The sequence below is a fragment of the Oncorhynchus keta genome, unplaced genomic scaffold, assembly GCF_023373465.1.
Source record: "Oncorhynchus keta strain PuntledgeMale-10-30-2019 unplaced genomic scaffold, Oket_V2 Un_contig_6090_pilon_pilon, whole genome shotgun sequence".
NCBI lineage: Eukaryota > Metazoa > Chordata > Actinopteri > Salmoniformes > Salmonidae > Oncorhynchus > Oncorhynchus keta.
The window spans coordinates 113881-128175 of record NW_026288673.1 but is presented as its reverse complement, the minus strand read 5'-3'; positions in this window follow the sequence as shown (position 1 = coordinate 128175).

The window sequence follows — 14295 nt, the reverse complement described above, 5'->3', positions numbered from 1 at the left end:
CCCTTGTCTTATTGTCTGTTCTCTTTCCTTTCCCCTTGTCTTATTGTCTGTTCTCTTTCCTTTCCCCTTGTCTTATTGTCTGTTCTCCCCTTCCTTTCTTATTGTCTGTTCTTTTCCTTTCCCCTTGTCTTATTGTCTGTTCTATTTCCTTTCCCCTTGTCTTATTGTCTGTTCTCTTTCCTTTCCCCTTGTCTTATTGTCTGTTCTATTTCCTTTCCCCTTGTCTTATTGTCTGTTCTCTTTCCTTTCCCCTTGTCTTATTGTCTGTTCTCTTTCCTTTCCCTTGTCTTATTGTCTGTTCTCTTTCCTTTCCCCTTGTCTTATTGTCTGTTCTCTTTCCTTTCCCCTTGTCTTATTGTCTGTTCTCTTTCCTTTCCCCTTGTCTTATTGTCTGTTCTCTTTCCTTTCCCCTTGTCTTATTGTCTGTTCTATTTCCTTTCCCCTTGTCTTATTGTCTGTTCTATTTCCTTTCCCCTTGTCTTATTGTCTGTTCTATTTCCTTTCCCCTTGTCTTATTGTCTGTTCTCTTTCCTTTCCCCTTGTCTTATTGTCTGTTCTCTTTCCTTTCCCCTTGTCTTATTGTCTGTTCTTATTGTCTGTTTCCTTTTCCCCTTGTCTTATTGTCTGTTCTCTTTCCTTTCCCCTTGTCTTATTGTCTGTTCTCTTTCCTTTCCCCTTGTCTTATTGTCTGTTCTCTTTCCTTTCCCCTTGTCTTATTGTCTGTTCTCTTTTCCTTTCCCCTTGTCTTATTGTCTGTTCTCTTTCCTTTCCCCTTGTCTTATTGTCTGTTCTCTTTCCTTTCCCCTTGTCTTATTGTCTGTTCTCTTTCCTTTCCCCTTGTCTTATTGTCTGTTCTCTTTCCTTTCCCCTTGTCTTATTGTCTGTTCTCTTTCCTTTCCCCTTGTCTTATTGTCTGTTCTCTTTCCTTTCCCCTTGTCTTATTGTCTGTTCTCTTTCCTTTCCCCTTGTCTTATTGTCTGTTCTCTTTCCTTTCCCCTTGTCTTATTGTCTGTTCTCTTTCCTTTCCCCTTGTCTTATTGTCTGTTCTCTTTCCTTTCCCCTTGTCTTATTGTCTGTTCTCTTTCCTTTCCCCTTGTCTTATTGTCTGTTCTCTTTCCTTTCCCCTTGTCTTATTGTCTGTTCTCTTTCCTTTCCCCTTGTCTTATTGTCTGTTCTCTTTCCTTTCCCCTTGTCTTATTGTCTGTTCTCTTTCCTTTCCCCTTGTCTTATTGTCTGTTCTCTTTCCTTTCCTTTCTTATTGTCTGTTCTCTTTCCTTTCCCCTTGTCTTATTGTCTGTTTTCTTTCCCCTTGTCTTATTGTCTGTTCTCTTTCCTTTCCCCTTGTCTTATTGTCTGTTCTCTTTCCTTTCCCCTTGTCTTATTGTCTGTTCTCTTTCCTTTCCCCTTGTCTTATTGTCTGTTCTCTTTCCTTTCCCCTTGTCTTATTGTCTGTTCTCTTTCCTTTCCCCTTGTCTTATTGTCTGTTCTCTTTCCTTTCCCTTTTGTCTGTCTTATTGTCTGTTCTCTTTCCTTTCCCCTTGTCTTATTGTCTGTTCTCTTTCCTTTCCCCTTGTCTTATTGTCTGTTCTCTTTCCTTTCCCCTTGTCTTATTGTCTGTTCTCTTTCCTTTCCCCTTGTCTTATTGTCTTTCTCCCTTTCCCCTTGTCTTGTCTGTTCTCTTTCCTTTCCCCTTGTCTTATTGTCTGTTCTCTTTCCTTTCCCCTTGTCTTATTGTCTGTTCTCTTTCCTTTCCCCTTGTCTTATTGTCTGTTCTCTTTCCTTTCCCCTTGTCTTATTGTCTGTTCTCTTTCCTTTCCCCTTGTCTTATTGTCTGTTCTCTTTCCTTTCCCTTGTCTTATTGTCTGTTCTCTTTCCTTTCCCCTTGTCTTATTGTCTTTTCTCTTTCCTTTCCCCTTGTCTTATTGTCTGTTCTCTTTCCTTTCCCCTTGTCTTATTGTCTGTTCTCTTTCCTTTCCCCTTGTCTTATTGTCTTTTCTCTTTCCTTTCCCCTTGTCTTATTGTCTGTTCTATTTCCTTTCCCCTTGTCTTATTGTCTGTTCTCTTTCCATTCCCCTTGTCTTATTGTCTGTTCTATTTCCTTTCCCCTTGTCTTATTGTCTGTTCTCTTTCCTTTCCCCTTGTCTTATTGTCTGTTCTATTTCCTTTCCCCTTGTCTTATTGTCTGTTCTATTTCCTTTCCCCTTGTCTTATTGTCTGTTCTATTTCCTTTCCCCTTGTCTTATTGTCTGTTCTATTTCCTTTCCCCTTGTCTTATTGTCTGTTCTATTTCCTTTCCCCTTGTCTTATTGTCTGTTCTCTTTCCTTTCCCCTTGTCTTATTGTCTGTTCTATTTCCTTTCCCCTTTGTCTGTTCTCTTTCCTTTCCCCTTGTCTTATTGTCTGTTCTCTTTCCTTTCCCCTTGTCTTATTGTCTGTTCTATTTCCTTTCCCCTTGTCTTATTGTCTGTTCTCTTTCCTTTCCCCTTGTCTTATTGTCTGTTCTCTTTCCTTTCCCCTTGTCTTATTGTCTGTTCTCTTTCCTTTCCCCTTGTCTTATTGTCTGTTCTATTTCCTTTCCCCTTGTCTTATTGTCTGTTCTATTTCCTTTCCCCTTGTCTTATTGTCTGTTCTATTTCCTTTCCCCTTGTCTTATTGTCTGTTCTATTTCCTTTCCCCTTGTCTTATTGTCTGTTCTATTTCCTTTCCCCTTGTCTTATTGTCTGTTCTATTTCCTTTCCCCTTGTCTTATTGTCTGTTCTCTTTCCTTTCCCCTTGTCTTATTGTCTGTTCTATTTCCTTTCCCCTTGTCTTATTGTCTGTTCTCTTTCCTTTCCCCTTGTCTTATTGTCTGTTCTCTTTCCTTTCCCCTTGTCTTATTGTCTGTTCTCTTTCCTTTCCCCTTGTCTTATTGTCTGTTCTCTTTCCTTTCCCCTTGTCTTATTGTCTGTTCTCTTTCCTTTCCCCTTGTCTTATTGTCTGTTCTCTTTCCTTTCCCCTTGTCTTATTGTCTGTTCTCTCTCCTTTCCCCCTTGTCTTATTGTCTGTTCTCTTTCCTTTCCCCTTGTCTTATTGTCTGTTCTCTTTCCTTTCCCCTTGTCTTATTGTCTGTTCTCTTTCCTTTCCCCTTGTCTTATTGTCTGTTCTCTTTCCTTACCCCTTGTCTTATTGTCTGTTCTCTTTCCTTTCCCCTTGTCTTATTGTCTGTTCTCTTTCCTTTCCCCTTGTCTTATTGTCTGTTCTCTTTCCTTTCCCCTTGTCTTATTCTCTGTTCTCTCTCCTTTCCCCCTTGTCTTATTGTCTGTTCTCTTTCCTTTCCCCTTGTCTTATTGTCTGTTCTCTTTCCTTTCCCCTTGTCTTATTGTCTGTTCTCTTTCCTTTCCCCTTGTCTTATTGTCTGTTCTCTTTCCTTTCCCCTTGTCTTATTGTCTGTTCTCTTTCCTTTCCCCTTGTCTTATTGTCTGTTCTCTTTCCTTTCCCCTTGTCTTATTGTCTGTTCTCTTTCCTTTCCCCTTGTCTTATTGTCTGTTCTCTTTCCTTTCCCCTTGTCTTATTGTCTGTTCTCTTTCCTTTCCCCTTGTCTTATTGTCTGTTCTCTTTCCTTTCCCCTTGTCGTATTGTCTGTTCTCTTTCCTTTCCCCTTGTCTTATTGTCTGTTCTCTTTCCTTTCCCCTTGTCTTATTGTCTTTTATCTTTCCTTTCCCCTTGTCTTATTGTCTGTTCTCTTTCCTTTCCCCTTGTCTTATTGTCTGTTCTCTTTCCTTTCCCCTTGTCTTATTGTCTGTTCTCTTTCCTTTCCCCTTGTCTTATTGTCTGTTCTCTTTCCTTTCCCCTTGTCTTATTGTCTGTTCTCTTTCCTTTCCCCTTGTCGTATTGTCTGTTCTCTTTCCTTTCCCCTTGTCGTATTGTCTGTTCTCTTTCCTTTCCCCTTGTCTTATTGTCTGTTCTCTTTCCTTTCCCCCTTGTCTTATTGTCTGTTCTCTTTCCTTTCCCCTTGTCTTATTGTCTGTTCTCTTTCCTTTCCCCTTGTCTTATTGTCTGTTCTCTTTCCTTTCCCGTAGGTATTATTGTCTGTTCTCTTTCCTTTCCCCTTGTCTTATTGTCTGTTCTCTTTCCTTTCCCCTTGTCTTAATGTCTGTTCTCTTTCCTTTCCCCTTGTCTTATTGTCTGTTCTCTCCTCTTCTAGGATTCCATCCATGTCTTTCCTCCTCTGTTTTTTCTGTGACACGTCTCTAATCTCTCCAATTGTGTGCTTTTTTCGGCATCAGCGTTTTAGCCCCAACAAAGTGCTGTTATACCATGATCACATCTTAAATACATCTCTCTCTCCCTCACTCCCTCGCTCCCCCAAACCTGAATTACCAACAGACAAATCCAAAACTCACATTTACACAATTCCCCCCTCTTATTAAATCATGCTTATAACATTCTGGGGAGCAAATAATATTATTAGAAATATAATTGTCTGAGAATGAGGGAAAATATGACAACACAGTGGCTGGGGCAACCAACACTGCAGGAGGTGTGTGTGTGTGTGTGTGTGTGTGTGTGTGTGTGTGTGTGTGTGTGTGTGTGTGTGTGTGTGTGTGTGTGTGTGTGTGTGTGTGTGTGTGTGTGTGTGTGTGTGTGTGTGTGTGTGTGTGTGTGTGTGTGTGTGTGTGTGTGTGTGTGTGTGTGTGTGTGTGTGTGTGTGTGTGTGTGTGTGTGCACAATGTTGTTTTTTCCATACACCACTCCAGCTCCAATGTCATGACATAAAGTGTACCCCATAACTCTATGTACGGACTTCCTACTCCCTCCTTGACAGGAAGTGACATCTCAAGGGCTTTGTATTCGTTTTTTAAAAAGCATGAAAAATGTCCTCTGGTTCCCGGAACATACATTATGTGGCCCGTATACAGGAGACAACAGGAAAAAACAACCTCTTCCCTGTCCTTACTGTGTATACACATCATATGTCACTTGGGGCTGCATGTCATCTGGGCCCATCTAGTGCATCAACAATCATCCAGGGAGGGACTGTGTTCTAGAATGTACCGGTTGTATATCATTCCACATACCCTGAGTCGCTATTCACGTCATAAACAAGTCGTCCCCTGAGCAACGGCCACCGTTGGGGAAAAACCACTGCCGTTAGCCATCTGCGCCCATTCAAAATAGACTAGACTTAAGTAGGTATTTGTTCTAAACAAAAACACCTTTGTGCTTCATCATAATATTACAATGTTGTTGTTGTTATTATTTCTTGAACAGTCGCTAACATTACATTGGATTGTGATCTTGGCAAAATACCTATTTTGGATGCAGGAGTTGCTAGCTAGAATGCTAACGCTCATTGACATAGGCTGTTAGCCAAAGAGCATTTTTACTGGTTGAAGTTGAAGGGTTTTTTAATGTATTATGCAGTTGATTGGCAATGATGACACTAACAGTATATTAAGCAGGACATTCATACAAGTCTTGAGTGTGAAATCCCTGTACATGGAGGATTTTCCTGCTGGCGGTGTATGTGACCTTCCTCGTGGTGTCAGCCTTTCACGTAAAAGAGAAGAGTTATTCAATCAAATATTGTAACATATGACACTGTCATAACCTTGTTCTTACGCCACAGGAAAATGGGTTATAGAACAAAGACCATTGACTGCCCAAGACAACACAAATGTCACGTTCTGTCCATCGTTCGTATGTGTTTTCCTTGTTTTAGTGTTGGTCAGGACGTGAGCTGGGTGGGCATTCTATGTTGTGTGTCTGGTTTGTCTATTATGTGTCTGGTTTGTTTGGCCTGATATGGTTCTCAATCAGAGACAGGTGTTAGTCATTGTCTCTGATTGGGAACCATATTTAGGTAGCCTGTTTTGTGTTGGGTTTTGTGGGTGATTGTTCCTGTCTCTGTGTTTTGCACCAGATAGGGCTGTTTTTGGTTTTCCAAGTTTATTGTTTTTGTAGTGTTCATGTTTATCCATGTTTATTAAACATGAGTCAATATAACCACGCTGCGTTTTGGTCCTCCTCTACTTCACCACAGGAAAACCCTGACGACAAAACTAATTTCAATGTGTTTAAATGAATTACTCCCACCACACGGACTCCTAGATGGACCCTCCCTCCCAATAATATCGACTTCTGAAGTTCACTACTTCCCACAAGTCTTAAAGCATTGGATTGGACTGAGGGAGTTTTCTTTAACCAGTCATTTCCTTTCAAATCGGTGAAAGGAAGGGAACAAGTGCACACTTAGGGAGGAAGGGGAGATAATGGGGAGACAGCACAGCCCAGGAGAGGAGATAGAGGAGAGAGCGAGAGGGGAGCCCAGGAACAGGCTTAACCTGACAGAGAGATGGGGACATTCAGAGGAGCCTAATGATGGACTGTCTGTATTCCCACAGTCACCATATTCTCTCAATAGCCTCACCTGTCTCTCTGGCAGGCTCTCCTCCACAGTTCTCACCCTACACACTGACTGTGATGCCCAGCCCAGACAAACCTGTAGACAGGACTGAGGTGGGTGACAGAGAGGGATGGGGACATTCAGCGGGGTACCACTTAGTGCATACTGGCCTATTCTGTCCTCCACACCCTCTGAGCCCCACACTCCTAGCCCAGACAGCCTCGTCGACAGGAGACTGGTGGGTGACAGAGAGGGATGGGGACATTCAGCGGGGCCTGCTAGTTAATGGACTGATAAGTCTCTATTCCCAGGGCCAGGGTTAATTGCTCCACAGCAGATAAGGGTAATACATTATCAGGGGGGTAATGGCAGGATGCTCCGCTGTGTCCTGTTACACATTCATCATGGCTGAGCACTTACACACAAAGACGGGACAGACGTGGCTGGGCCACACAGAGACAGGACAGACCTGGCTGGGCCACACAGAGATAGGACAGACCTGGCTGGGCCACACAGAGACAGGAAAAGGCCAGGCTGGGCCACACAGAGACAGGAAAAGGCCAGGCTGGGCCACACAGAGACAGGAAAAGGCCAGGCTGGGCCACACAGAGACAGGAAAAGGCCAGGCTGGGCCACACAGAGACAGGACAGACCTGGCTGGGCCACACAGAGACAGGTGCTTCATTCCGGTAGGGTTGATAAAGAGGTGGGATGGATGCTAATATTCTTGGATGTAGGATTTACACATGTTTTAACATGACAAACTATTTTCAGTCACTTCATGTTAATACAATACAATTTCAATACACAGAGCATTCCATCTCAAAGGGCATTTCTCTCTCTGTCCCTCCATAGATACAAAGAGACAAATGCCTGCCTAGTCTCAACACTGAAGGGAACCAGGGTTGCCATTCACACTGTTGGATCAATGCAGTCCGGGTCTAATCACTACCAGCCAAATGAACGATGCCATTGGCACCAGCATCTGGCAACCCTGGCTGGGGGACTCTGTATGACGTTCCATTGCAGAATGGAGGATTCTTATAAAAGCCCACAATCAATCGGGACCCAAGCCAGGCTTCTTCTTTCCAAGCCCATGGCACACCAACACACATAAACATACACACACACACAAACGGACATGTCTCCAGTATGGCAACTGGTCGTGTAGTAAACTGCTGCTTGTAAGTATTATTTAAGAGTATGAAACAGGAAACAGGGATACTGTCTCTGTCCGATCAGCCAAGATTCAGTTGGATGTTGACAGCGTGACTGAACAGAGTGGACATTAAGGAGGCAGGTTTTATATGTATCCACGGAGGTTAAAGAGGTGGTCTTTACCTTTGGACGTGAGCTTTATTCCTTGGGAGTCGGAGAGCAAGTCATGTGAATTAGAGGGTGACACGGGAGTGTAAATGACAACATCCCTTGGCCGTTGCCAACTCTATGTGAAACAGTACACAGTTCTGTCTTCCCAAGCTTAAAGGGGAATTCCAAAACGTTTTACCCTCATAGCATCATACTGCTATGGTGCTGGAGGAATGGTGCTGGACATAATGAATATGAGGTTGAATAGTGGTGGATTTCCCCTTTAAGATTAAGTGACTGCAAATAGGAGAGACTTGGAATAGATACGGACTTATCTTCCAAGCAGAATGGTCCTGTTGACTGTTCTTCATTTGAAGTAACAGCACTGCTCTAACTACCCGGCGTCTTAGGGTAAACTTGGACAATAAATCTGTATGCTGTAGAGGGAAAGAGTCAGAGTTGAATCACAGCTTGCCCGTGTATATGCAAGATCTCTGTTTATTCTACACTCTCCCCTGACATTCCCCCAAGCTGCTGTGTACAGCTGTGTGAGTCCTACCGCCCAAAGGTGTGTGTGTGTGTGTGTGTGTGTGTGTGTGTGTGTGTGTGTGTGTGTGTGTGTGTGTGTGTGTGTGTGTGTGTGTGTGTGTGTGTGTGTGTGTGTGTGTGTGTGTGTGTGTGTGTGTGTGTGTGTGTGTGTGTGTGTGTGTGTGTGTGTGTGTGTGTGTGTGTGTGTGTGTGTGTGTGTGTGTGTGTGTGTGTGTGTGTGTGTGTGTGTGTGTGTGTGTGTGTGTGTGTGTGTGTGTGTGTGTGTGTGTGTGTGTGTGTGTGTGTGTGTGTGTGTGTGTGTGTGTGTGTGTGTGTGTGTGTGTGTGTGTGTGTGTGTGTGTGTGTGTGTGTGTGTGTGTGTGTGTGTGTGTGTGTGTGTGTGTGTGTGTGTGTGTGTGTGTGTGTGTGTGTGTGTGTGTGTGTGTGTGTGTGTGTGTGTGTGTGTGTGTGTGTGTGTGTGTGTGTGTGTGTGTGTGTGTGTGTGTGTGTGTGTGTGTGTGTGTGTGTGTGTGTGTGTGTGTGTGTGTGTGTGTGTGTGTGTGTGTGTGTGTGTGTGTGTGTGTGTGTGTGTGTGTGTGTGTGTGTGTGTGTGTGTGTGTGTGTGTGTGGTGTGTGTGTGTGTGTGTGTGTGTGTGTGTGTGTGTGTGTGTGTGTGTGTGTGTGTGTGTGTGTGTGCCGGACAGCGTGTGTCTTCCTCTGAGTGTTATCCTATGTGTGTGGGTATCCATCCACAACACTGCTATGTAAGACACCTATCTAAATCCACTGTCACCAAGATAAACTTCCCTGTTAGCGCTGATGGTAACACCTCCAGCACCTGCAAAATAAAATGTAATATCTGTAATATCCTGGACCAGGTGGGAAGTGCCCATGAAGATATGGGGTGGGTCCCAAATGGCACCCTATTCCCTATGGTCAAAAGTAGTGCAGTAAATAAGAAATAGTGTGCCATTTAGGATACGGTTGGGTGTACATCCCAAATGGCACCCTATTCTCTATGTAGTGCACTACCTTTGATCAGGGCCCATATAATAATTAGACCATGGTGCACTATGTAGGGAATAGGTTGCCATTTGGGATGATATCATGGAGAAGCCAGGGGGTACAGGGATCAGGAAGAGACAGACTCCTGCTGCTATACTGATAACAAAATAAACAAATAGTTCCAGTAAAATATCCAGCCTCGGCGCTCGTATCCTTCCACCTTCTGCGCTCGTGTCCCTCCTCCCCAAAATGCAGCTTCACTCCATGTGGGCGACGATTAGGAATCGTTCTTAGACACGCACCTCAGCCAACTGAAATGCTAACACTGACTTCTGCATATATACACTGAATGGACAAAACATTAAGAACACCTGCTCTTTCCATGACATAGACTGACCAGGTGAATCCAGGTGAAATCTATGATCCCTTATTGAGGTCACTTGTTAAATCCAATTCAGTGTAGATGAAGGGGAGGCGACAGGTTAAAGAAGGTTTTTTAAGCCTTGAACCATATGAGACATGGATTGTGGATGTGTGCCATTCAGAGGGTGAATGGGCAAGACAAAGATGCCTTTGAACAGGGTATGGTAGTAGGTGCCCGGAGCATCGGTTTGTGTCAAGAACTGCAACGCTGCTGGATTTTTCACACTCAACAGTTTTGCGTGTATCAAGAATGGTCCACCACCCAAAGGACATCCAGCCCATTCAACACAACTGTGGGAAGCATTGGAGTCAACATGGACCAGCATCCCTGTGGAACACTTTCAACACCTTGTAGAGTCCCCGACGAATCGAGGCTGTTCTGAGGGCAAAGGGGGATGCAACTCAATATTAGAAAGGTGTTCTTAATATTTTGTAGACTCAGTGTATATGTACAGTGCCTTCAGAAAGTACTCACACCCCTTGACTTTCTCCACATGTTGTTGTGTTACAGCCTGAATTTAAAATGGATTACATTTGGATTTGTTTTGTCACTGGCCCACACACACAATACCCCATAATGTCAAAGTGGAATTATGTTTCTCGAAACGTTTACAAATGAATTACAAATGAAAAGTTGAAATGTCTTTAGTCAATTAAGTATTCAACCCCATTGTTAGGGCAAGCTTAAATATGTTCAGGAGTAAAAAAAATATGCTTAGCAAGTAACATACTAAGTTGCATGGACTCACTCTGGGTGGAGAAATTGTGCTAAACGTGATTTTTGAATGACTGCCTCATCCCTGTACCCCACACATACAATGGCAGTGTATTCAGAAAGTATTCAGACCCCTGGACTTTTTCCACATTTTCTTACGTTACAGCCTTATTCTAAAATGGATTACATTGTTGGTCAATTCCCTGAACAAGGTCCTTCTCCCCCGATTGCTCAGTTTGGCCGGGTGGTCAGCTCTAGGAAGAGTCTTGGTGTTTCCAAACTTCTTCTATTTAAGAATGATGGAGTCCACTGTGTTCTTGGGCCCTTCAATGATGCAGAAATGTTTTCGTACCCTTCCCCCAGATCTGTGCCTCGACACAATCCTGTCTCGGAGATCTAAGGACAAATCCTTCGACCTCATGGCTTGGTTTTTGCTCTGACATGCACTGTCAACTGTGGGACCTTATATAAACAGGTGTGTGCCTTTCCAAATCATGTCAGTTGATTTTACCACAGGTGGACTCCAATCAAGTTGTAGAAACATCTCAAGGATGATCAATGGAAACAGGATGCAACTGAGCTCAATTTTGAGTCTCATGGCAAAAGGTCTGAATACTCTGTTTTTTGTATTTTATACATTTGCAAACATTTCTAAAAACCTGTTTTCGCTTTGGGGTTATGGGTTATTGTGTGTAGATTGATGAGGAAATGTTTTTAATGAATCCATTTTAGAATACGGCTGTAATGTAACAACATGTGGAAAAAGGGAAGGGGTCTGAATACTTTCCGAATTCACTGTAACTGCAAGGTCCATCAATCAAGCAGTGAATTACAAACACAGATTCAACCACAAAGACCAGGGAGGTTTTTCAATGCCTCGCAAAGGGCACATATTGGTAGATGGGTAAAAAAAAGAAAGAAAAGAAGCAGACATAGAATATCCCTTTGAGGATGGTGAAGTTATTAATTACACTTTAGATGGTATATCAATACACCCAGTCACTACAAAGATACAGGCGTCCTTCTTAACTCAGTTGCCGGAGAGATAAGAAACCGCCCAGGGATTTCACCATGAGGCCAATGGTGACTGAAACAGTTACAGAGTTTAATGACTGTGTAGTTACTCCACAATACTAACCTAATTGACAGAGTGAAAAAAAAGCCTGTACAGAATAAAAATATTCCAAAACATGCATCATGTTTGCAACAAGGCACTAAAGCAATAGTGCAAAACATTTGGCAAAGCAATTAACTTTTTGTCCTGAATTCAAAGTGTTATGTTTGGGGCTGTCACGGTCTTCCTCCTCTTCATCTGAAGAGGAGAGGCGAGAAGGATCGGAGGACCAATATGCGGCGTGGTTTGTGTTCATCTTGAAATGTAATAAAGAAAACACTGAACACTGAAACACACTATACAAAAACAATAAACAAAATAACGACCGTGAAGCTAAATGAGAACTGTGCTGACACAAGCAATCAACATAGACAATCACCCACAAAACCCAACACAAAACAGGCTACCTAAATATGGTTCCCAATCAGAGACAATGACTAACACCTGCCTCTGATTGAGAACCATATCAGGCGAAACACAGAAACAGACAAACTAGACACACAACATAGAATGCCCACTCAGAACACACCCTGACCAAACAAAACATAGAAACAGGGTGTGACAGAGGCAAATCCCAAAAAACACATCACTGAGTACCACTCTCCATATTTTCAAGCGTAGTTGTGGCTGCATCATGTTATGGGTATGCTTGTCATCCTTAAGGACTAGGGAGTTATTCAGGCCCAAAAAAATTTACTAAATGGAGCTAAGAACAGGCAAAATTCAAGAGGAAAACCTTGTTCAGTCAGCTTTCCACCAGACACTGGGAGATGAATTCACCTTTCAAAAAGACAATAACCTAAAATACAAGGCCAAATCTACAGTAGTTGCTTGCCAAGAAGACAGTGAATGTTGCTGAATGGCAGAGTTACAGTTTTGACTTAAATCTACTTGAAAATGTATTTCAAGACTTGAATTTCAAGACAGACAGGCAGGCAGACAGACAGGCAGACAGACAGTCAACAGCAACAGCTAGCTAACAGAGAGAAAGTTGGATGTTCGCTTAAGCAAAGATTAGCTCAGGGATCTTTGTCTGTTACAGGAATGCTTTAGCCTCCTTGAGGAGCACTGCCTCCACCTTCCTGGGGGTTCTCTCTCTCTCTCTCTCTCTCTCTCTCTACTCATTAGAGAGAACGAAACAGGGGATGATGTGCAATAGAGCAGGATGAGAGGGGGAATTAGATTCTCTGACATCTTCGCTAATTGTCTCCTTTGTGGCCGGCCCCGGCCTGCCAACTTTTCATTTGCCACTAATCAAATCAATATGATGCCTTTCTCCCTATGACCAACCAGAGGAGAGGAGGCATGGATTTTGTGGGTTATATCTGAATCATAGCAGCCAATGACCTATGACCTCTGAATGGTGCCTTTCTGCCAGACAACCACCCGGGAAAAGAGGAGAGGTAGCATCTCGATTGAATCCTGGGGTCCTGTATAAATCGTAACAGCCTACGACCTTTCAACTGCATTGGGGCCGTATTGCGTAAGACAAAAGTCTGACAACTAACTGGAGAGAGGAAAGGTGCATCTTGATTGGTTCGCAGGTGCCTGTATGAATCACAGCAGCCTGTAACCTTTGACCTATGAACCCTGGAGCGAGTCGTAAGGGAAAGGAAGATAAAGGGGCCCACTGTATGTAATGGATGTGAGTGTAATGCAGTGAGAGGTATAAAAGGCGTCCGGCAGACAGAATCCATGCTTATGACGGTTGAATGTCTCCCGTTTCAGGCCTTCAGACAGATGAACTGAACAACATTTGTTCACGACATGACCTAGCTTGGTTAAGTGCCTGCCTGGCGAGGAGACAGGACATTGAGACATCTATGGGATGGGAGGAGGGAGAGCGGCTGGAGAGGGCACCGCTGCTAAAGTGCTGGAGGAGAGGAGGGAGGCTGTCAACAACCCCCCCCCCCCCGAGGTGGTCCAGCTGGGGTTATCGACATGATGTCTCTCATGACGTCTGAGGCCCCCCTCTTCTCTCCTGCAGCTTCTGCCCCCTCGGCTCCTCTCATATCAAATCCTTCCCGCTCTTCTTCTCCTCTCTCTCTCCTCCTCCTATTCTCTCCTCCAGCTTCTGCCCCCTCGGCTCCTCTCATATCAAATCCTTCCTGCTCTTCTTCTCCTCTCTCTCTCCTCCTCCTATTCTCTCCTCCAGCTTCTGCCCCCTCGGCGCCTCTCATATCAAATCCTTCCCGCTCTTCTTCTCCTCTCTCTCCTCCTATTCTCTCCTCCAGCTTCTGCCCCCTCGGCGCCTCTCATATCAAATCCTTCCCGCTCTTCTTCTCCTCTCTCTCTCCTCCTATTCTCTCCTCCAGCTTCTGCCCCCTCGGCGCCTCTCATATCAAATCCTTCCCGCTCTTCTTCTCCTCTCTCTCTCCTCCTCCTATTCTCTCCTCCAGCTGCTGCCCCCTCGGCTCCTCTCATATCAAATCCTTCCCGCTCTTCTTCTCCTCTCTCTCCTCTCTCCTCTCTGCCCCTCGGGCTCCTCAGCTGACGCTCCCTCTGCTCTCTCGCACCCTACAATCCTCCAGCCTCCAGTCCAGATTCAAACTTCCCCAATTCTTCTCCTCTCCATCACACTCATCATCAACTCCTCCCAGTTCCCTACTAACAACTCACTAACTCATCATCATCAACACATTCTCCCTCCAGTTCCCTCACTATACAACTTCCCTAACTCATCATCATCAACACACACTCCCAGTTCCCTACTAACAACTCACTAACTCCTCATCATCAACACACTCCCAGTTCCCCCCCTACTAACAACTCACTAACTCCTCATCATCAACACACTCCCAGTTCCCTACTAACAACT